At 31.2% G+C, this 23,793-nt stretch overlaps 2 non-coding genes across 2 annotated transcripts; both read left to right on the top strand.

Annotated features, from left to right (window-relative positions):
* The first annotated feature begins 88 nt into the window (after positions 1–88).
* On the top strand, positions 89–159 carry TRNAG-GCC (transfer RNA glycine (anticodon GCC)). The gene has a single exon. It is a non-coding gene; the product is annotated as a tRNA-Gly (tRNA).
* A 702-nt stretch (positions 160–861) lies between these two features.
* TRNAG-GCC (transfer RNA glycine (anticodon GCC)) lies at positions 862–932 on the top strand. Its single transcript has one exon. It is a non-coding gene; the product is annotated as a tRNA-Gly (tRNA).
* The last annotated feature ends 22,861 nt before the right edge of the window (positions 933–23,793 follow it).

Here is a 23,793-nt window from a genome sequence, read left to right as displayed (position 1 = left end):
TGTCCGTGTGCGTAAAAATAAAATATAAATGTTTATTCGTAGTAGGTACATACAATATTATATATAATATTATAATTCGTACTAACAAGCATCGGTGGTTCAGTGGTAGAATGCTCGCCTGCCACGCGGGCGGCCCGGGTTCGATTCCCGGCCGATGCAACTTTTTTTCAATATTTTGTAATACAAAATTCAAAAATTGAAATAATATTATCATCACGAAATAAACCTATGCACTATTAAATTTTTATATTTAATAGTGCATAGGTTCGACAATTTTTATAGACTTTGGATAAATTCTAAACAGGTTAAATGCAAAATGATTCTATTCAATAAAAGTGAGTCAGAAGTGAAGCATGCTTTAGTACTATTTTCGCACGGAGACCACGCTACCACCGAAATAGTTAGGTATTTTAGTATCCGCTAGGTACTACTACTAACTAGGTAGAATAGATAATAATAATAATGATAAACACTTTATTGCACACACAAACAAAACAAAATCAAACAAAAAATACAAACAAAGTAATTTATATAATAGATCTATCGAAACCCGAAAACCCATGCATATTTCATAAAAATCGGAGGAGCCGTATCTGATACATTATTAATATTCCTATTTTAAAATTTATTACAAGTCACTCAATTGTTGACATCGAAGAATCAATTGTTTACACTCGAGTGCAAAAAAATCGCACACCCTCTGCATTCTAAGTTCAACTTCAATTATTATAATGAAAGCATATTTAACAAGCTTTCTAAAAATAGCAAATTCATATACCTACCTTTATATTTGAGGCGTGTATTATATTATATTATTATTTTCAGTGAAGCAATTTTTAATTTTAAAAACTTGTATCATAAGCATCGGTGGTTCAGTGGTAGAATGCTCGCCTGCCACGCGGGCGGCCCGGGTTCGATTCCCGGCCGATGCAAAATTTTCTTTTTGAATATTTCTAAATTGTGTTATAAAATATTTATTATAAAATTCAGCTACATAAGTAAAAGGCATCATTGAAACCAATACAATGAAAATCTATACAACATAATATAATAAATAAAAATCGTAGGAAAGAAAAAAGTACAATATACCTATAGTAACATAATACCTGAAACTATATCTTCATCTAACAAATAACAATTAAATAGTGGAATGAATAATTCCAAACCCACAAATGGGTTATAAATTCTAGAGAACGTCAGTCTAATTCTCGCTCATAGAATTCACCTAGTGTGAGTGGATTCAGCTGTTTTAAGCTTGTCCAGCTTCGTTCTGAATATCATGCGACACCTGAATGGCATCTGTATTATTTAGACATTAAATTAACTACAATTATTTATACAATTATTTCAAAAAACAATTTTATATAGAAACTAGCGGCCCGCCCCGGCTTCGCCCGTGGTACCTACATATGAAAAATAGATGTTGGCCGATTCTCAGACTTACCCGATATGCACAGAAAATTTCATGAGAATCGGTCCACCCGTTTCGGAGGAGTATTCAGACTAACATTGTGACACGAGAATTTTATATATAAGATATAAAATTGTTTTTTGAAATAATTTTTGTTTATTGATTTATTTGAGCCGTAAATAATTTTCTTTAGTTAAGTTAGAGTGGCCTTCATTCCAATAGATGAAAATTCATTTATATTTATTTTTCATAACCAACAATACTTCATTATTTATCTTCAATCGAATGTAAATAGTTTTTTATCACCGTTTATTGGAATTTTATTTTAGCTTCATTTATTGCTATTCAATAAATTTCTTTCAACTTCGAAATACAATACGGTTAATAAAATGAAATACAATTGTGATGTATAAAACGTTGGCTTAAGAAGTACAAAGCTTGCAAAAAACTAAAGCCAAATAACAAGCGTTGGATTTTCGTCATGATTTCCCCATTAATATCAAGCCGCAGGCCACGCTGCTCCAATTTGTACCAATTCACAATTTCACACAAACTTTGGCAAAACTTTGTTTGATTCTCGTAATTTGATCGATTTTAGATTGCCGGAAAACGGGCAGCGATTCATGGGAACTACTAATCTGTCGTTAGATTTAACTTTGTACATTTCGAATAAACTTTATTGGTGTGCTATTTATGAATTTGGTCTTACAAATCATAGCTTGTTCTATATTTATTTTAAAAACAGCAACTGATATTTCAGACATGTTCACATATTTTTTAGTAGGTATAATATTTTCTCTACGGATAAGTATTTAATCAGCTGTATACTTGTACTCCAAAATAAAATATTATTTAAAGTTATTTTTTTAGGATAATGGGAACAATTCAAAGGCTTAATGCCTTAATATTAACAGTAAACTTTTGTTAGCTTTAATGGTAATTATTACATCACACAAGATATTTCAAATACAACAATTTAAATAAGTATGAAAAGAGAAAATATACTTTATCAAGTATTCATATATAAGATATTTGCTTCATTTTCATCCCAAAAATATATTCAAAGAAAACAAAGACAATGCAAATTGAAGTAAACTCGAAGACAGGATTCAAAAGACACGTAGTTGAGTTTGACTGGCAAGTTTGGGCTCACATTATATTCAATAAGTTTGGCAAGTCAAAGAAACTGTTGTACAGAGGGCTTTCACATTGACGGATTAAACCGGTGCATTTTAAACTCATATTACGCTAGAATACCTTTTGATTTTTTCGTCAGCCTGCGTTCAGAATGTCTGATACAGTCTTCTTTATTATTTCATTAGACTATAGCGCTGTGCTCCATCTATTTTTATAAATAATACGTCATGGTACTCATAAAATAAACAATCGACACAAACACGCTTGACGTAAAGTTCTCTTTAGAATTTCAATAGCAGCGTGGTAAATCCTTAATGCGAAAGTCTCCAGCATCACGTATGAAGAGCACAATTTACTTACCCCGCGTTGAATCCCGGGAGGAAGTCATAGTACGTGCAGCTCACCCCAACTTCGCCGTGTCTGGCTATTGTCCGAACATACTATATGTTTACTTGATGAAAAATCGAAGACTGCAGATGCAAAGAATAGCAATTTTACTATTATATTTTCAAAAACGATTCTGCATCGTTGATGCAGTCTTTAAAAGTTCTTTGAGTTGTTAAATCCGTTACGTACCGTTTAAATTTCATTTAATATATTTTATACTAATAAATCTGACACACGCTCAACATAAACATTTAACACATATATCTATCGAAAGTAACAGCCATAATGCAAGCATATGTAGAGACATAATATCAGCTACTCTTAACTATTTCCGATGTACCTAACTGTTCTAACAGTGAATTACATTATGTTGTTCTTTCTTGAGAATAAGGATCGAAGACTCATCAACACTGATGCTTGGCACGAAATAGGCCAAGGTCACCCTAAATATAAGCGAGTTACCATTCCCTTAGAGAAGATTAGCGTTTGTCATTCCCAAAATCTCTAACACATTTAAATGTTTAGTAGTTTCTACATCAACGAAATACATGTACATATTATGTTATGACTCTATATTATGATTTTAAACCAACACGATTTAATATAAATTCATGGATTTCCAAACAAATTATAAATCCTTCTCATTTAACCAAAGCATTAATAAAATAATGTAACAGAAATTAAAATAAAGTACAGCCCTTTAGACTTTTTGCCATATTATTTATTTGCTTGATACAAAATACCATCGCAAACCCGGTGACCATACCATTGAAAGTGCCATAAAAATGCAAATAAAGCGTCACACTTACTCACGTATAATGACTACAATCGCGTGAACTGTTCGCATTAACTTTGTAAATATGGTTAACTAGATTTTACTGTTATATTCATGTTAGGCAGATTTCGATTACAGTCACAGGACTGTAATCGTAATACTTTGATTACGCTTTTGCCCATCACGACAGCGTGATGGGCAAAAGCGTAATCAAAGTATTAAGTTGGTGACGTCGACGCATAGCAAAAGACAAATATTGTTGTGTTTACAAAATTTATCACATAATTCAATACATGCTCTTTTAAAAATTGAAAAGAAATATAGAGCAATATAAAAAACCACGAAACTAAAACGTGGCATGAGCCATCATTACCATGTATTTTATACTCATTGGAATTTGTAATACATACTATCTGAATGGAAATTACCCTTAAAAGTATTGTAGATAGAAGTTTTTGATCAAACAAAATATTCCGTTATTTTTAAAAACAACAAAAACCGCATTCATAGATCTTTGAAAATCACTCCCAGGAATCGAAACGACAAAAAAATGTGTTAAAATTGCACCATGTCTTTTATTGCATCGATTTCAAGTCACGAGATCGCCGATCGAACTCTGTGTTTTATTTATATTGTGTAACCTAATAATATATAACCTAGCACAGCTGAACTTATCTAAAGCCTACAGATTTCAGAGGCTAAATATATTATATCCAATCATATTCGCCTCCATTTATAATACAATACACAATACAAACGGCTATTATGTAACTAATATAATAAGCCAGGGACGACCCCAATTTATAATATATCGAACGATACGTGGCACAATGGAGACTTATCTTTTGGACCCAGAGGCTCTTTTAACCCTGAATGATGACCGTCGATTTGTTAAGACCCTGTCTTGGGTCGTTACAGACTCTTTTCAGTTTTTATTCCCCTTATGATGTTTCATTTTATGATTGTCGGCAATATTAGCCCGGTACGTGCCGCGTTGAAATATGTTTGATATGTCCGGACAATCCCTTTTTACTGCCCGTTCGTACAGCGTATTTGTTACGAATAAAAAATTTAAGGAGCTACTTATCCCGGCTCATGTGGATGAAAATAAGTTATTAAATTCCGTTTTATTTTTGTGGGCATCCAGACTCCAGTATTGGAAGTATAGAGTACAGACTGATTTTTGGAATTGATTCACAGGTTCAGCAAAATACAATAGATTTAAGAACCTACCTACGTGTTAAGGTTTTATGATTAAGCCGACTAAAAATAGAATATAACCCCAATATCTATTATTGAACCTAACGAAAAAGATTACTCATAGATCAGAATAATTCCATATTTTTATCACGAATCACGCTTTCGTGACGTCTACGTTTCCAAGAATAGCGCCTTTATATAAAACAATTCTTACTTAATGTCTACGAAGAACAACTAAGAACGTAAACATTGGCTCATTTAAACCACTTATGAATAAATTTATTCTCATTTGGAGAGCTTATTCTGATCAAAGGCTAGTTGAGGTTGACGTGGTTTAGCGATAAGTTTGCTGAAGCATGGCGTGACGTCACGAAACTGTAGCTTTGCCAACAACTTTATTTTTCTAACGGCACTTAATAATATGTCGGACGACAGCTTCACTTAAATGTTTTGTTTTTTGCTTCGAATTTATATTTGATAATAATTGTAAACTCAATTTTACTTTTCATAATTAATACCATATTTATTTCATAAAAATACATACATTTCAAAATACTCATAAAAAATAATAAACTACTAAAAAAAACATTTGAATTTTATACCTAAATTTAAGTACTACATTCACGTCGCATAGAAAGAGGCCTTAAAAATTCAATTGCAATGTTTTGAAGACGATAACCCCTGTGTTGGTTTTATAGTACATTTCTTTACATTGGTATAGTCGAGGGGAGAGATGGCTTTGGGGCAGTAAACATCTGGTATATAGAAAAATTTACATACATCTCAACGTCAATAAAACAAATTGTTCCCATTCAACTTTTGTGTCACTTTATCCTTTTGCAAATAAATCTAGTTTATGATATTGTATGGCATTATGGATAGGATAGGTTTGCTTTCTATGAATTTTTATATCTTATGCACAGGTTCATGTGGCTTAGGTATATATTATAATATTATTTTACTCGTTTTCTGATGTTTGATTAATTGTAAATGATTGCTTACTGACATAAAAAACCCTACAATCATCGAAAATTTACATTTATATGATATTCAATAATATACCTACTAAATATCTATTAATAATTCTTTTTAACTGAAACTTCTTTAGGCGCGTTGACTGAAAAATTTCGTCATGGAATAAGGCGACGATTTTGGTATCTTTGAATCTTGCTGGAGAAGTATTATTTCTGACACGTGTGCTCGGTGAAACTTTATCTTGTCTGCTACGACGTAGATCGTGTAGACTGTTATGTAGAGGTATAAATTTGTTAGTATTCCTTACATCATTAGTATGATGATATTTTTTGCTATTTTAAATTCGGTCAGTCTCATTCATGTGACTATAACGAGCTCAATTTAAAAATTATTGAAGTTTAGATTCACACGCTCTCTATTTCTTAGAAACAATAACATGAAAATGTATTCCTAGAAAATGATTCCTGGAAATTATATTTTCGAACAGGTCGCGTGAGAATACCGGAAAAGTTAAAAAGTTCTAAATATTCTGACTTGTGAGGACATAGTTTCATAGTTACATTAATATATAAGTAGGTATTAATCTATACTTAATATTACAGAGCTGTAGAGTTTGTTTGTTTCTTTGATCGCGCTAATCTCAGAAACTACTGGTCCGATTTGAAAAATTCTTTCGGTGTTAGATTTGAGAAAGAGTTATTGAGAAAGGCTTTACCTATATAATATAATACACACACGCTTAGACCAACAGGAGCGGTACAGCAATGCCGGTAAAACCCCGGGGCAAAGCTAGTATATAATATGGTGATTTATATTTGTATTAAAGAATAGTGTAATCATTAAAGACTGTTCTATATAAATAAATATACAAAATTTCATATAAAGCTGACTAACACAACTATTAATAATTATCAATTGTTTTAATCAAATAAGGCAGGCATATTCATAGCGTTGACAAGTTTATTGAAGACTTAACTAGGCACTAAATTGACACATTACACTTAAAATTTCAGTTTGATAGTCGGCATTTGAATTGTTATGCTTGTCGTGAATATAGATCTTTGCAAGTAATATAACAAGATCTCGTAAATTAGTCTAAGCATGTAGTAAATGGCTCCAAATTATTATGAAGTTCTATAAACCAAATACGTATTTGATATTATATTCGTATTCGTGTGTTAGTGCGTATTATTGTGCATAGGACTAAAATTTATTACAGATGGAAAAATGTATAAATTTTACAAGTGAATTTGTAATGGACATTAATGTTATGTTATATAGAGAGTATTTTATTATTTAAAAAGTGTATGGATATGTTGCAGTAAATATGTACACGTTGTTCATAGTTATAGTATATCCATTACTTAAAATTATATTACCTAGTTACCAAATAATATTGTAATACTGTGCAAATAATATGTATCTATATAAAACCTTTTCGGAAAAAATTTCCAATATAAACTGTTACAACATTAAATGCTTTACGGCATTTAGCAATCAAACAGCAACGTATTTTACACAATACATAACTGTTTGAATGAACCGACATTACGGCGCAAAAACGGTAAAGAAAAAGCTAAATAGATATTTTATCACTTTTATGGCCACTTACTTTGAGCTCCCCGTGATTTATGGTGTCCTGGTAGCTGAATGATCTGATTCGAGCACATTTCATTAAAGTCGTATGTGTATTTTACAGCTACGCTTCATGTGGTAATGAATTTTGGCGTAAGATAACATTTTCACTGTTATTATTAACATTTAATTTGCTTCATTATGAAAAAGAGAGATGAATTAATGAGATACTTGCCTTTAAACAGTTTTATATATTAAAATTGTGGTCAAATGATAACCAAGTATGTTACGGTATGTTTCGTAAAGTATTAGGTGGGATCATGCATCGGGGTCAGCTTTTCAGAGGCTAATTATGCTGGCACACGACTCTATTTGAATCTTCCGTGCTTATAACACCTCATAATGATGCTACTATAGCCCCAATTTACAAAAGAGGATTAGCCATGTCGGTATGGTTATGTTGGTACTTGTTTGTTAGGGCATGAACTAAGAATTATTTATGTAGTTTTATATGGTTATTTTGTTGGTTTATCCTTTCCAAAAAGGATGTCGCTACTTTAGAAGTACACTTATTATTGGTATAGGCTAGTGTTGAATATCTTATGTTTTCTCTATTACAAAATATCAGTATTTTTGGGCTTGAGACATTTTATTTCATCTGGTCCTATTTGTAACTATAAAATCTCACCATAGTGGATTATATCCTTCAGAATTGGTTAATAAATTAAGTACTAAAATGTAGAGCCGATTTCACCACTTACTGAAAAAGTCCCTGATTTTCTATACACCTTTATAGGTAAAATTCTTACCATATTTGTCATTTTAACTGACGGATACACTGAATATCCAGATTTGTAAACCGGGCTATGAATACAAATAATATAAATTGTGTGATATAATATATCAATGTGGTTCCGAAAGCGACATGAAGTGAGGTTTAAGGGTGTGTTTGACGAATGGCCATGTCTCCCGCTGATAAACAACCCTCGGCATTGATAATAGAAATTACTGAAGTGATTAATTGATTAGCGGCTTTGCGGTTCAATCTGTTTTATTGGATGCTTATTAATTGCAATTATTTACTAAATAAATACAATTTAGAATGATTGAATTCAAATAGCATTAATTCATTATAAAACGGATAATTGATATACAATTCGGATAATCGATTTACGTTTAAATTACATCCTGTTGGGCAAGATTTGAATATTTTAGTGTACATTATTTAGTGGTCTTTCAATCTGTTATAATTTTGGCTTCTTATCTTAAGATGAACGGTTTAATAAACCTATAGGTACAAAATCCTAATTTATTAAATTATTGTTATAGAGCGTAGTTCAATCCTTTACGAAGGAACATGAATTAATTCACACAATTCGAACTACATGATGATTACAGCAATATTAATGGACACTTATTACAATTTATATTGAGTGAATTTACATATTTATTCCTAATGTTGAAATCTTGAAACAGTCAGAAATTAATGACGCACATAGTATATACATCCAAATATCCAAATAACATGTAATAAGGCCATAATGTACGTATATATTTAAGTGCCTTAAAACTTACCAATAGCGCAAACAGAAATTTGTCCTATCGTATTGGGAACAATTAAATCGATTTTGATGGAAATTGTAAATTGATAATGGGACTATTCTATCCATACTATAAGATTTAATAAGATTTTTATACATACTATAAATGGTCACATATTAATAAAATAGAAATAAATTATTTGGTAGATGAGAATGTTCACTGCGGTAAAAAGAAAGTCTATAAAATCATTAATCACTCTCTAGACACCCTTTAACTATCTTAATCAGAAAAATCATGCCCTATTATCGTTACATTAATAGGGATTTAAAATCGTTAATTCTTAACTTGAGTTTTAATAGTAGATAAGCTCTTATTTGCATTCTTGTTATCTTTATATTTCCCATGTTATATTTACAATTGCAATCAAAGTAAGCAGTAATAATATTACCTTTGGCAGTAACGTAAGGCTGTGGCCATCAATAATGTATGAGCTCGATTTCAACGGAAAGTATAAAGACAAATATGGCGATGAGAAAGAAAACAGTCCTAAACGTACGGAATTTTAAAAATGAAAATAAAAATTCCTCCAACAGTTTTTATTATTTTTAAGAAATTCTTATAGTAAGGTAAAGTTTTGACATTTCTATTAGCTATATTCTTATTATACGTATATAAAGCTGAGTTTGTCTGAGCTCAAGACCTACCGAACTGATTTGAATAAAAAAAATTTTCAGTGTTAGATAGCCCATTTATTGAGGAATGCTATCATCAAACTAAAATACGCTATTGGTGTTCTAGCGGGGCAATGAGAGTAAAACACAGATAGTTTTCGTGATGCAATTTGAAAAATCTGTCATCAATAAAAACTTCTATTCTTGAGTGTATTTTATTGTGATTTAAATAAATTCACGACGATGCGATGGTTCAATTCAATTCTAATAAAATGGACTACCCTTGCGCCTTGTTATTAGGTAGGTAATTCAATTGTATGTATCTATAATGTTTTGTAAGTAAAAAGGTCTTATATTTCGATGATTTAAACCTTTTAATTAATCACCCAAAAACAATTGGAATATGAAATCATAATTGGTACCCAGTTAACCCGTCTAGTGTTATCTCTTTTTAATACAAACATTAAGATTGAGAACTCTTTTTTGAAGTTTTTACATCAATGAGGAAAATAAACAAAATAAAATCAAATATACCTTACATCTGTCTTTCATCACTTTTTTCTTCACCATGAATTCATAAGAGAAAAACTAAATTTCCCAAATAAATTTGGCAATACATTCGCTACCGCTTGCGTATTGTTTCCCGAAGACGCGACACGCGCCTTGCATGTTTAATGTAAAATAGAATTGAATGAAACTATTGTTCAGGATAAAACATAACACAAAAAGGAGCTCAATGCTTCTTAGAAGAGTCTCTTCGGTCAAATTGAATAAGTTTCCTATGCAATGTTGGGCACTCTCGAGGATTCCGATACGATAGAGATTTAAATCTAATATGTCGGAGACATGTTGTTTAAAAGAGCTTTTTATCATAACAGTTCCGGGATAAATTCAATTTGAAGATATCAAAACATTTGATTTATGACTATAAATGAATAGATTGATAACAAGAAGAATTAATAATTTGCTGACATTTACATATAAAAACTAGCGGTCCGCCCCGGCTTCGCCCGTGGTACATATGAAAAATAGATGTTGGCCGATTCTCAGACTTACCCGATATGCACAGAAAATTTCATGAGAATCGGTCCACCCGTTTCGGAGGAGTATGCAGACTAACATTGTGACACGAGAATTTTATATATAAAAAAATATGATTTTTAATTATTAATAATATTTGATTACATTGGAAGGCTATTAAATGTTTATACTCGTCTAAGATTAACAGAAAATTTCAACATAAATGTATCATCATTAAAAAGGTCCAATCCAATATAGTGCACAAATTACCATACAATATTTTAGTATATTTTTGTGTAACGAAAAACATAAAGTAATTCCATTACAATCAATTTCATATAGTGTAAACATATCTTAACACATTCAATATAAACGATGGCATCGTAATTAATATTTATCATGCACGTAGATTATGAAGCCGCAAACAACCAAAAACTGATAAAAGCTCTCCGGTCATTAGCCGAAGTGTTGGCTAACAGAATCAATTTCCACGTCCAGTATTGTAACAGTGTTAATTGCAAACAATGCCCCCGGGAATGCACTCAAAGTAAAATTGCATGTATAAGTTATGAGCTAACTTTACTATTATGGTTTGGTCGCTTTGCTAATAGAAATAATACAGAGACGACGTTCTACAATGTTGAAGACACAGTTGAAGATAATTTGTGACAGGCGACGTTGTTTCGTGTAAATAGCAAAAGAAAGCATAGGTATTTGGTATTATTTTCTATTTCTTAATAATGATTAGCAAAGATTTATTCTAGAATGTTTTAACTAGATTTAAACCTTTTAATTGGACCTACCTATAATGGAAGTTTCGAATCAAATAAAAATGCAATTTACTTTTTCATATTTATTCCATTAAATAAACTACCTACATCATCTTGTAATAAGTAATAACAATGCAATATTAAACTTGTTCTTACTATACTATAAATACTACCATCTATAAGTACACAATGTAATGATCAAATACGCTTTACAACAAAAAGTCGATGAGAAACGAACGCCTGTCCGGAAGACAAAAGCAGTACATCGAGTATAAATTCATAGATGCTTTGTTCCAAGTTTTAAATAAATAGAAGTTCGATGCACTTCTTTCGACGTCAGGCCTGGGCGCGTCAAAACACGATGATATATAAACGAACCTCGTGGCTGCTTGCCAGCCTTGTCGACTTATACACGACACACACTGGCTACTAGGTTCTTCTTGGGTGTAGAAATACCTGAATAAATAAAGGATAATGTTAAAAAGATTCGAAACGGACGAATGAGGACTTAACTATCCATGGGTGTAATACAGGTAATGGTAGAAAGAAGACGCAGCGTCTTCAATCTAGAATTTCAATCTACAATTCTATTGTTATAGGTAATCTAGAGAAAGTTAAGTTGATGCTAAAATATGTGATATCCTAAAGTAATAGTTCTTTGAAAATTGTATTAGCTGTTTAAGAGAAAAATATGTAAAGAAGATATATTAAACTTTTTTTAAATAAATTAAATATATACCTATATAAAACAACACGATAAATTTTCAGTTACACGCTAATACCCCCAATTCCTAAGCTAATAATCCCATCTACGCGAAAACTGTAAATTGGTTCAGCATTTTTAACGTAAAAACACGTACTTGTAAACACGGCTCCAAAAAGGAGCTAGAGTCAATAGTTATGAAAAAATATTGTTTGACAAAACATTATATTATTCCCAATAAATTAAATTTTGATATTTCTGCAATAAAACGTCTGTGTGTATAAGCAATAGGTTCAAACATAAATCCCTTAGCGAAACGAGAGATGCGAGTGGAACAACATGGATACAGTTTTGGCGCGCCTCACCTTGTTTCTCTTTGTAAAATATTTCATCAATAATAGCGTATCTTCTGTTTCATCGTAGAATAAAGTAATGGATAAATGTTTTTGGACTAAACTAGAAATATACAATACTATGTAGGTAGCTTATCTAGTTACGTTTTGCTGCTAGTAAACCGTGGACTTTTAATAATATAATTAACGTCTAATAATTTGTTATTACTCGTGAATTTATATCGATGACAAACTTATCTCAGCAATCAGGTAAATATTTAAGTACTTATAAGCATGTTTACCGTGATTTATGAGTTTATTTTTTTTAATTTGTCGCGAATTATTAAATACTGTACGGCACATATTATATTTTCATGTATTTTAATAACATATTTATTTTGTTGAACGATTTGGCAAAGATTCGGTAAAAGTTAAAAAAAAACAAATTGGCATCGCGGCGTCAAGGTGAAAATAAATAAAACGATTGGAGTAGGTAATAGTTACTCTGAAGCTATTAAGCATCATTTAAGGTAACGAGTAATTTTCTCGCATTTACATAATCATGCCATTCATACTGTAATAAAATAATTGAAAATGATATGAGCTTCAATCAAACAATTACTTGAAACTTCTTTTTATTATTTCCTAGCGCGAAATCTTAGCAATTATTTTTATTGTAAAAAGGCTTCGAGGTGAATGACGTCGCAATTATAATTTTTTTATACCAAAATAGCCTATAGAATAAAATTAGTAACTGACGAAATTAGTAGATCAAAAAATCAGAAATGCTTGTTTTTCCGACGTTGCTAGTTCTCGTACCGTACTATCGAATTGATCTCGGACCCACGATATATTTATCATATTAACTTTCGTAGCAACTAGCAAGGCAGAGCTTTTATTTATTTCATGAATGAAAAATATAGCCTTCTGGACATTACATACAGCGCCATCTAGTGTAAAACTAAGTAAATCCTAACTTGTGCGAAAACTGAGACATGTTTATTATTGTACTATAGAAAATGAGTACAATATCTTGTACCTAGTATCTAGGTAGGTATATTATATAGAATACCTATTGTAATACTAGGTGAGATACTACAAGAAAATATAATACTCATTTTCTTTTTTATATTCAGAATGACAGAATCCAACCACACCTACTGCCAAAAGTCACCACCGAATCAAGCAATTGCTCATTTAATCGCGATACTGCACAAATTGCTATTTGTATAGTTTAGTGTAACATGAAATGTCACGGTCGGCAGGGTGTCCCGTCCGGCTTCCGAACGACTGCCTCCATTCCGACCGACTTCCGTGGCGACAAATGCGCTTGGATTCCGCATGTTACACGTTCAATGTCACAACAATACATAGATTATACAATAATGTTCTTATATCTAAATGTATACGTGTTTAGGAATTTCCTTTTCTTTCATAATATATCTTATTTTATTATTAGAATTATAAACCATTAGGTGCGTAGCACTATTCAGATTAAACTCCGCATGTGGCAATGGAAACTGCAATATTAATAGGAACATAAAACTGCGGTTTACAACAGACTAGACCAAAAAATGGTCGACCGCAGAACTCTATTTACCGTATTCAAAACATCGTACATAAGTACAGACTACAGGACCATAATACCTATATCATAATACGTATATGGTAATATGTTACAGATTATATTCCTATGGCCCTTTGTATTTAGTGTTCATTATAGGAAATTATTTGCCTCAATTACAACCACTCCCTGGAACTAATAAAAGTCGCGCAGGTGAAACGTCGTTTCCAAATTGCCCCAGCAATTTAAAGTTTCGTTTTCCGAATCATCTAAGAAGCAAACTTAAACCGATTCCTTTATCGATGTTTCTCAAACGATTAAACTTGTATCCGCGTTTTATAAGGTCATTTAAAGGGGAACAGTGCAACCTCACTTTTTATTATCCTGAATAAATACTTGAATTCGCTACGCACACGGTATCGAGCCCGCTTTATAATAATTCCACGTAGAGTACAAGTACAATATATAAACTGTTTCATTTGAATATTGTTATACTGTTTCATAAAAAATTATAAATTTATTTCATTCATTTAATTAAATTTGTAAATGCTAAAATGAGTTACAAAAAAATTTAAGTTAAATGAGTTACAAAAAAATTTAAGTTCCCTCAAAAACTCATTTAGCATTTATATTTATATTAATAATTGCGGAGCAAAAGTTTCAATAATACGTCCGATTTTCATGTAATACGTAGGTATACGCTAGCATTTTCATAATTTATATATACATTATTTTATAAAATAACTTCTTATGTATAATTACGATGTTAAAAAAAATAAATATCAATTTTAATCAACGTACTCAATGATATTATACTATAATATACAAACAAGAGGATCGTACTGAAAATTTGTGAAAAAAAAATGTGTAGATATTTAGTTTAGTTATTATTTTTTTTACTTAATATTTATAATTACTTAATAAATCTTTTATTATAATTATATCTAAAACTACATAATATAACAACAAACTTATTTAAATTCAGAAGACAAATAGAATCAAATTAACCATAATACTAACCAAAACAAGTACGCGCTTAATAAAAACCTCAATAAACGTTTGAAAAGAGGCAAGGAAAAATGGAACCAGTGATCCGATTTAGTAAAAATTGTATGCGCCTGAATATAAAACGCAAGCACACAGCGGCGCGGTGTTATTGCTCAGTTTGTTTTAATGCGAACAAAAGCTATAATATCTTGTGTTGTTTTAAACACATCCAGCGATGAGACTGTAACAATAAAGACGGGACAATGCGGACGATAATACAAGAAATATTTACTGACTGAACGTCATGTCTTAGGATGAATGTGTATTGTGTTATTCTATTTTTTATTGGTCTTTCTTGACTGAATGCCTTTTTAGCTTTTACTGTATTTCAGTCGAGCTTGCTTGGTTAGATTAGATATCTGTATATAAGCATTTTATTCAACTTCGTCTGTGTACTGCGGTTTTATTGGGAAATTAAAATAAGTAAAAAACTTACATGGTCTACCTATTTCAATCCTTAAGGGTTTGCATTTGAAAAAAAAAAAGAATATCTGTGTTTAAGGTTGAATCTTGAACTATGTATTTGCATTCCAAGTTTCACCCAAATCATTGCTTTGGTTTTAGTGAAATAGATAGGCATATACACTTTCGCATTAAAATAATATTAGTAGGATTGTGTTATTTAATAGATTTTTCTCTATGCTCTATCAGAGCTATTTTATATATATACAAAGGCAACCATAACAACAAGGTTATTTTTAGGACAGTAATCAATAAAAGTGGCACATTATATTGAAGGGCTGGTTACTATTATTTTGTCAATTTAGTCAAAATGCTTATCGATCAAGCTGGCCCTGATTTTGTTGGAATAGGGCGTTGCGTCAACAAATATAGGTGTGTGTTGACATTCTGAATATTGGATTCGATGCGATAGTTTCGTTTATCCTGATACAAGATCAAAGGGAGCTTGTTTAAGTGCGTTGTCAGATATATCTTTGAATTTGACGCGTGTCTTTGATTTTTATTGATGTCATTTGAAAGTGATAAGATTTTTTTATTATTTTGTAGGAATATGCTATATTAAGTTGGTCATTTGTTAACGTTACTTTCTATAAAGTAAAATGATTAAAATTATTCAAACTAAAGAAAGATGGTGAGAAACCATCGTTTTATCTGATATCGTTGTCAATATCCCTTCCATTTTGAGTAAGGTTTTAGGTAAAATTGTATGCTAAATAAATAAAAGGAAGCATCCTTTTATTTATTTAGCATACAATTTTAGCTGATGTGCCACTACATAAAGATATAATTATAACCAAATGCGTATAAAGGAAGATTATTTTTTTATGCCATACTGGTTGGAGCCTGAAAAAATCCATTACAAAGCAAATCCTACGTTTCATTAACGCCAAAGGGCTGACGGGCGTACTTTTAGTACCATGTGATTAAAATAGATCAACGGTGGTAGAATAGGAATATATTTACTTACAGAATTCAACTGAAATGAAATGATTATAATTACTCTACTTTATATAGGTTACTTTATTACCTGATACTTGCGTTATTCGTGTGGACCTTATCATATATTATTTTATTTTAAATGCGTTAATATTATTGATATTCCATACAATTTTTCAATGACAATACATACAAACTCTTATTATATAGATGTACCGATGTATGTAACTTCTACAAGGAACAAAAAATACCATTACAAAAATACAGTTTCACTTATGTCGAATTACTCGTGTAGGCAAAGACCGATAAAACGAGCCCACATTTCAAGCATTTCGCTATTGAACTGCCAAAAACAAATCACGTGAACTTGTATTGCGGTAAACAACCTCAAGCCTAAGATTTTTTGAACGTGATCCGAAACTCGAAGCAGCGGTTTTGGCTGAAGTAGGCTCTTTCAGATTTTTCACGGAAAGCTCTCGAATGCCATCGATATTTTGCTCATGCATGAGCTACTCTCCTTTGACGTGCACTGGTGGAAATCACAGCATTACTATGCATACAAAATTCGTGCTGAATGTATGAATTGCTCAAAAGAAATGGTGCAAAGGACCTAATATTGTAGTCTGCTCATAACGAGAAAAGTTCGCTATTTTATTTTTTCGAATTTCTTCTTATTCGCAAATACTAGTGCGGATAAATCTAATTCCGTATAAATTGTTTTCGTAGTTTTTACGTTACACTTTCATATTTGCAAAATCAATACACTAAACATAACGGAGCCAACTGTATGCCCGATTTCATATCTATTCCGAGCGCCTATCAAATATTTCATAGCAAACGTACCCCAATGTGAAAGTGCAGCTCGGAAGACATCTGGCGGTACAAGACAAAATTCAATTATTTGAAACGACTACCTTATCTCTTACTATTTTAGAAGTTTCAATAAAAATGTAAAAGGCTTATACGTATATTAAGAGAGAAGAAGCCACAAGCTTAGTACTACAATTTGCATAATAAAGTATCTCCTAAGAAGTGCCACATTTTAAACCTTCTTCGTTATAAGGTCAAGAGGAAGGATTGACTTTTATTATAATATCTTTCAAGAAGAGAGATTTTATGTAGGTTAAATCCGCTTTACTTACTTTATGTATAGGTTTGTAGGTGAGTATTTTAGACTATGAAAAGAGTTATTATTACAATATTGTAACATTTTGGTAAACTTTTATATAAACAATGGCTTAAAAATAATTTTGTTTCAGATATACATAATAAATTATTGTACTGTTAGTTAACGTTTAAAGTCATAAGTCATACGTTTATAAATTGTTACTATGATAATATTTATAAATTAATTACATATATACGTACAATAAAGATTTATAAATTCCAATATCTCGAACATGTGCTGTTCAAATTTGTGTCTATGAAAAGACAATAAGATTGTAACGTACATGGAATTCCGTAGTGAACCGAATAAAATCTCTATCGCACCCCAGTCGGGGCCACGGGACTTTTCAATATAAAATGGCCCATCAAAAGCAATTAAACCGTGGCAGTGTAATAAAAACGTCATCTCCCAATTCACGGAACCAATTTGCCCATTCACTTATACCAGCTGTGCTGGGCTGAGGTAATTTCGCTCCATTTACGTATAATATTGCCCAAGTGATTGATAGTGTATGGTGTTTGTCGAGCGCACGCGCACATGCTTTTCGATATTGGTTCTTAAATTTGTCAATTTATGAGACCATTATCAGACTATTTAATGCTGGGACTGACTGCATGTGTGGATGTCATTTTATTATGGACTGATCCAAATACGCGAAGAAGAATTTAACAAAATTCATAAGTAAATTGGACCCGATATGATGAAGCTGTTGAGGAAATTATCACACTGACAAATACACAAAAAGTCAAATAATCACTATTTTAATTTGAAATGCGTAAATAATTTTATGGTCTTTTTAATTTTATGGTTCTTATGCTTTTTACAATGTAAAAATACTGTAAAAAGCGAAAAAATCGATCAATATTACTATAACGATTCATGGAGAGAAAATTCTTAAACGAATTAACAACAACATAAGTTCAAGGGTATGATAATATAGAATAGAAAATTTATTTTATATTAACATAGGCTTACTTGTTAGTAACAATGTCCCGAAAAACGAATGCATTATTTACCTTTTAAGTGACAGCATTAAACCTCCTTTTCGTAGAAAACGAAACATTTTACGGTTTCTGCAGATAATTTAAAGCGCAAAATAAATTAATCCCTTACTACGAGCATTCTGTTGCTACATAATTCCACTATTCTTGAGCTTTTTGCCCGTCAACTGCAAAAAAAGTTCTGTTTTTGTTGTGTGTTCATTTACTGAAATGCTATAATTATTGTTTTTTGTTTTAATTGTTGACTTTTATTTTACTTTATGTGTGTTATATCGAAAAATTAAGTTTTATAAATATAACAGAATTGGAAAACCTGGAATAATATGCGTATTTTTTTAAAACGCTATAATTAAATTAATTTCTTGAATCTTCTTCAAATATAATAATTCTTTATTATGGTACCATTTGGAAAATTATAAATGTTTAGTAAAACATAATATAGGTATGAAGTTACTGATGGAACACATAACTATTTGTTTCTTCCAATGTCATTATTTTGAGTAGTTAGTAGGTAGTTTTTTATTTTGAGTAACTACTTTTATAATATTGAATTGATTGGAATTTTTTTGGTAACTTTCACTTTTAAAATTTGTTATGTAAAAAAGGATATCGATGTAATCTATAAATTACAGCTGATTTGACGCGTTATAAGTGATTTTATTTTTTTCATTTTGATATTTTTGCAGTATGACGGTCAATGCATTTCTGAATATAACTTTTATACTTTGTAACTCATTCACTATAAGCAGTTTAACAAACACTTAACCCCTACATGCGTCACGCAAAACAATAATCAAAACTGCATTGAAACATTCGACAGCTAGGTGCTTCAGTTTGGCAAATATTTCGCTATTGTGCCAAAGAGCAATTTCATAACGCATGTCCTCAAAGTGGTCTATAATATGTGACAACCGAGGTCTGTGACGTTTCATTTCGTTTGATATGATTGATGGAGCCAGTATTCCCATTCCCGCACTAAAATTGTTTAGAAGTGATTAGTTAGCTCTTGGCCAGTGAACACTGCGTTATAGGACAATTTGGACGGAATTCTATCTATCAAAATTGAAAATTCTATTTATATATTCGTTACCGTAGGTATGTATTGCAGAACAATGCACAATATAGCACAATAATTTGGATGGACATATATATATATATTTATCAATTCTATTTCTATATTCGTAACGTACGTTTATTGTAGAAATAATATTATGCCAATCACTTTGGACCATACGTTGGACCTGTCGATGCAAATCGTTTTCATTAACACATTTGTATTTTATCATATTTTACCATAATATAAATATTAAATCGAATCTGAAAATTGAGGATTAAACATGGTCAGTTTCCAATTTTTCGTAAAATCCTTTATTTTTTCGTAAAAACGAGTGAAGGAAAGGAATTTGATATAATTTAATTCTAAAAATAAACATAATTTTTAGAATTTATACATCTCTAATATATAGAATTTATTGATCTATGTTGTCATATACAGAATAAAAAATATTTTTACAGCATCATCATTTCATCACGAAATTATTTGTTGACTCCCATTATAACGTCATGATCAGATTGCTGATCCCACCGAACTTCCAAATGAACCATTCATAAGCAATCTGAACCTAAACTCTGTATTATTTCCGGGAACAAACCTTTAACTATAGTGTATGCAAAAAAATATTAATATTTAAACCCACTTCAATTAATTTATATTCACTAGTATGGTTAATTAGGATCTTGGACTGACTATTTTGACAGACAGTCTCGAAATCACTAAAAATAACAGCTTCTTATTACACTGCACAACATTTTACGGAAAAATATTGAATGTCTTTATTACACCACTTTAACTGTGAAACAATCTCAATCTTTCAATGTTTTGCTAAACAATACCTAACTTTAAGGATACCTCCTACCGAGTGTTGTCACATCCAATACATTCCCTATAAGTGAGCCAGGCAAGGGTTCAAATTCGTTACCCTACACTTTCTTTGCTACAATTTCATAATTTTCCTCAATTATTTTAATGGAGCACTACAGTAACATTCAACAGCTATTGTTATTAAATAAAACATGCAAAAGAAAATAGAACTGTATTTATTTTTAAAAATGAGTTAAATTGTGTAATTGTTCATCATTTTGTAAACCGTTTTTTTATAATGTCAAAGTTTAAATATTATGAATAGCCAGTTTAATGGGTTAAGTTTATAATAGAGGCTAGAGCTGAAAGGCAATTTAATCCTTTTTTCGTGTTTTCACATTCCTCAATGATTGACCGGAATGCGACGTTAAAACATAATGAGAGACGAATAATATAATTTTGAGTACAAGGTCAATTTAAATATTATTACCTATGAACTAGTTAATTTAACTTTGTTTAATTTTATTATTTTTATTGCATAGTTTACTCTAATTTACCTTCGTTTATTGATGCAAAATCTTTAAAAATATCCAAACATTGATGCAGTTTCTCATCTTGAAGTAGGTATCGGTTAATTTTCTAACAACAAATCTTAACAATTTCCTCAAATCATTTCGATTTCAGTTCATCCTGTGCGGATATTGCTCAAACCAACATCTGTTTGACAGCTTAACAAGACATAAGATAGACAATCCCGTATGATAAACAAATAGTTTTATGAAACATATCAATATATGTAGTTGTATTTTCTATGTTAATGATAACTGACACACCCGCATATTGTTTAATTTGGGTTTTCCTAGAAATCGTTTGAACGGTGACAAAACAAACATTTGTATAGTAAGTACGCTGCGTGCAAAATATGTGTAAAGGCAAAATGTGTTATTTAAATTATATAGGTTAAGAATCAAACGTATAAACTGACACATAAAAGCTTTGTACTAGTCAAAGTTAATTACAATAATCTTCTTATATATAACTAGCGACCCGCCCCGGCTTCGCACGGGTGCAATGCTGATACTAAATACACTACAGAAAAATTGTGAACGTTGTATAGGTATAAAAATATAGCGGCCCGCTCCGGCATCGCACGGGTATAAAATACAAAGCCGGGCGGCCGCAAACGCTACGTCCCGCAATTTTTAAATCTGTAATATCTTCGAAAATATTCACTTAAATCATACGGTGTAAAGGGCCATATAGATCTATATTAAATGAACAATGTATCCATGGTATTTAATTGCTTAAGGATTAATGCTGTATTGGTTAAAATCGCTTCGAAAATTAGCCATTATTTGTCGTAAAAAGTAAATGACAAAAAAAAGTTATTGTGGGTTATCCATAAGAGATAGACATATACCATCGCGGACTTTTCTGTAGACCTTTTCAATGTGTATAATACTTAGTACATTATTTTGATAAAACTTGTAGGGTTCAGCCTGCGTTTGCAATGTAAGCGGAATAAATGTAATTTTTTACGACATCACATTAGAAACCTCAAAAATAACAGTACTTCTCCACTACTTAATGGATCTTATTATACATATAAACCTTCCTCTTGAATCACTCTATCTATTAAAAAAAACCGCATCAAAATCCGTTGCGTAGTTTCAAAGATTTAAGCGTACAAAGGGACATAGGGACATAGGGACAGGGAAAGCGACTTTGTTTTATACTATGTAGTGATAGTGAAAATGAATCGCAAAATGTGTTGGTAAGCGCATAACTCGAGAACGGCTGAACCGATTTCGATAATTCTTTTTTTATTATATTCCTTGAAGTACGAGGATGGTTTTTATGTAGAGAAAACGTAAACATGTACCACGGGCGAAGCCGGGGCGGACCGCTAGTAAAAAATAATTACAGGCTCTACATTTTACCTGTGATAAGAACTAGCCCGATTAACACCGAGGTTCGGATGGTTTTATTTTTATTTAATAAATTTTGCAATCCGTTATAATAACAAAGCTTGTTACCTGAAGTTGTGGCATTTGTACTTGACTCCTTACAGGCTTACAACATATTCGCGTAATATCCGGTTTAAGGATTCAGGAATTAAAATCAACTTGTCATATTATAATAATCTTTGTTATTTGTATTTTAGTGTCAGTGTGAAAATGTATTGTAATGACACGATTTGTTTAGTTAGGTTGCAATTAATATTGGTCACACTTCGTCATAAAGTCCAATAATAAAACTTTCATCCTTTCGTTACTACCCTAAATTGATATTTAACTTATACGCGTATGTGACCCAATTTGTACGAAATGTATTTGTCTCATAATATTTATATATTTTTATAATTTCAGAAAAAAACTTTTATGAACTGAAACTTTTTCGATTGATTGTTTAAACGCTAATTGGCAGTGCAAATACGAATTGAAAATTGTTGTTGCATTGGACACTTGGACAATCCATTTATCGAGGAAGGCAGTATAGAGTAACGTCACTCTACAACCAATAAAGGATGAGTTAAAATGTAATAATAATACGTCAAACTTTTAGAGCAAGGAATATAAGATGTGGGTCAACTAGTTGATTGAAATGCACCAAAATGATCACTTTGGCAAGTCAAACTTGAGCGTGTAGTCGCTCAACCATACTGCAACTGCGATAGGTGTTAATGACGGCTTCATTTCAGAGCTGTGAATAACGGATAAATGCCGAACTTTCCCTGTGAGAAAGTAAACATTGCAACTGCGGAAACAATATGCGATTGTTCGATAGTAACGAATCAATATTTGTGCACGCTATTCATAGTTGGTGTTCAGGATTATATTTGCATTTAGTAATATATATTGGACATATGACCACAACCTTACTTGTGTTTCATTGGTTTTCAAACTCACAATTTTGAATATATTTATGAACTAACGACCCACGATTTCATTAATTAAAAAATAATATCAAAAAGAGACTTTGATGAATGACCTATTATCAACAACCAGAATAAAAGTTATTTGGCAATAAAATATAAGCTCAAAGTAAACTTTATTACAAAAATGAAAAAACCCGACACAAACAGCAAATATTACTTCCATTTCAATAAACAGAATTCCAAGAATAATGTCAACAAAAGTGAAATATTTATTGTATAGCTATTCGTTTTTAAAGTTTCACCTTTAAAACAAAATGTGCTTTCATTGTAAAATTTGAAATACTTTGATTGTGATTGAATGAAATGATGAAATTGTTT

The sequence above is a fragment of the Colias philodice genome, chromosome 10 (genome assembly GCF_061535455.1).
Source record: "Colias philodice isolate Cphi_HAF_F1 chromosome 10, ilColPhil1 Martin Lab GWU primary, whole genome shotgun sequence".
NCBI lineage: Eukaryota > Metazoa > Arthropoda > Insecta > Lepidoptera > Pieridae > Colias > Colias philodice.
Note: the sequence above shows the minus strand (reverse complement) of the source record. Positions and strands in the feature narration are given on the sequence as shown.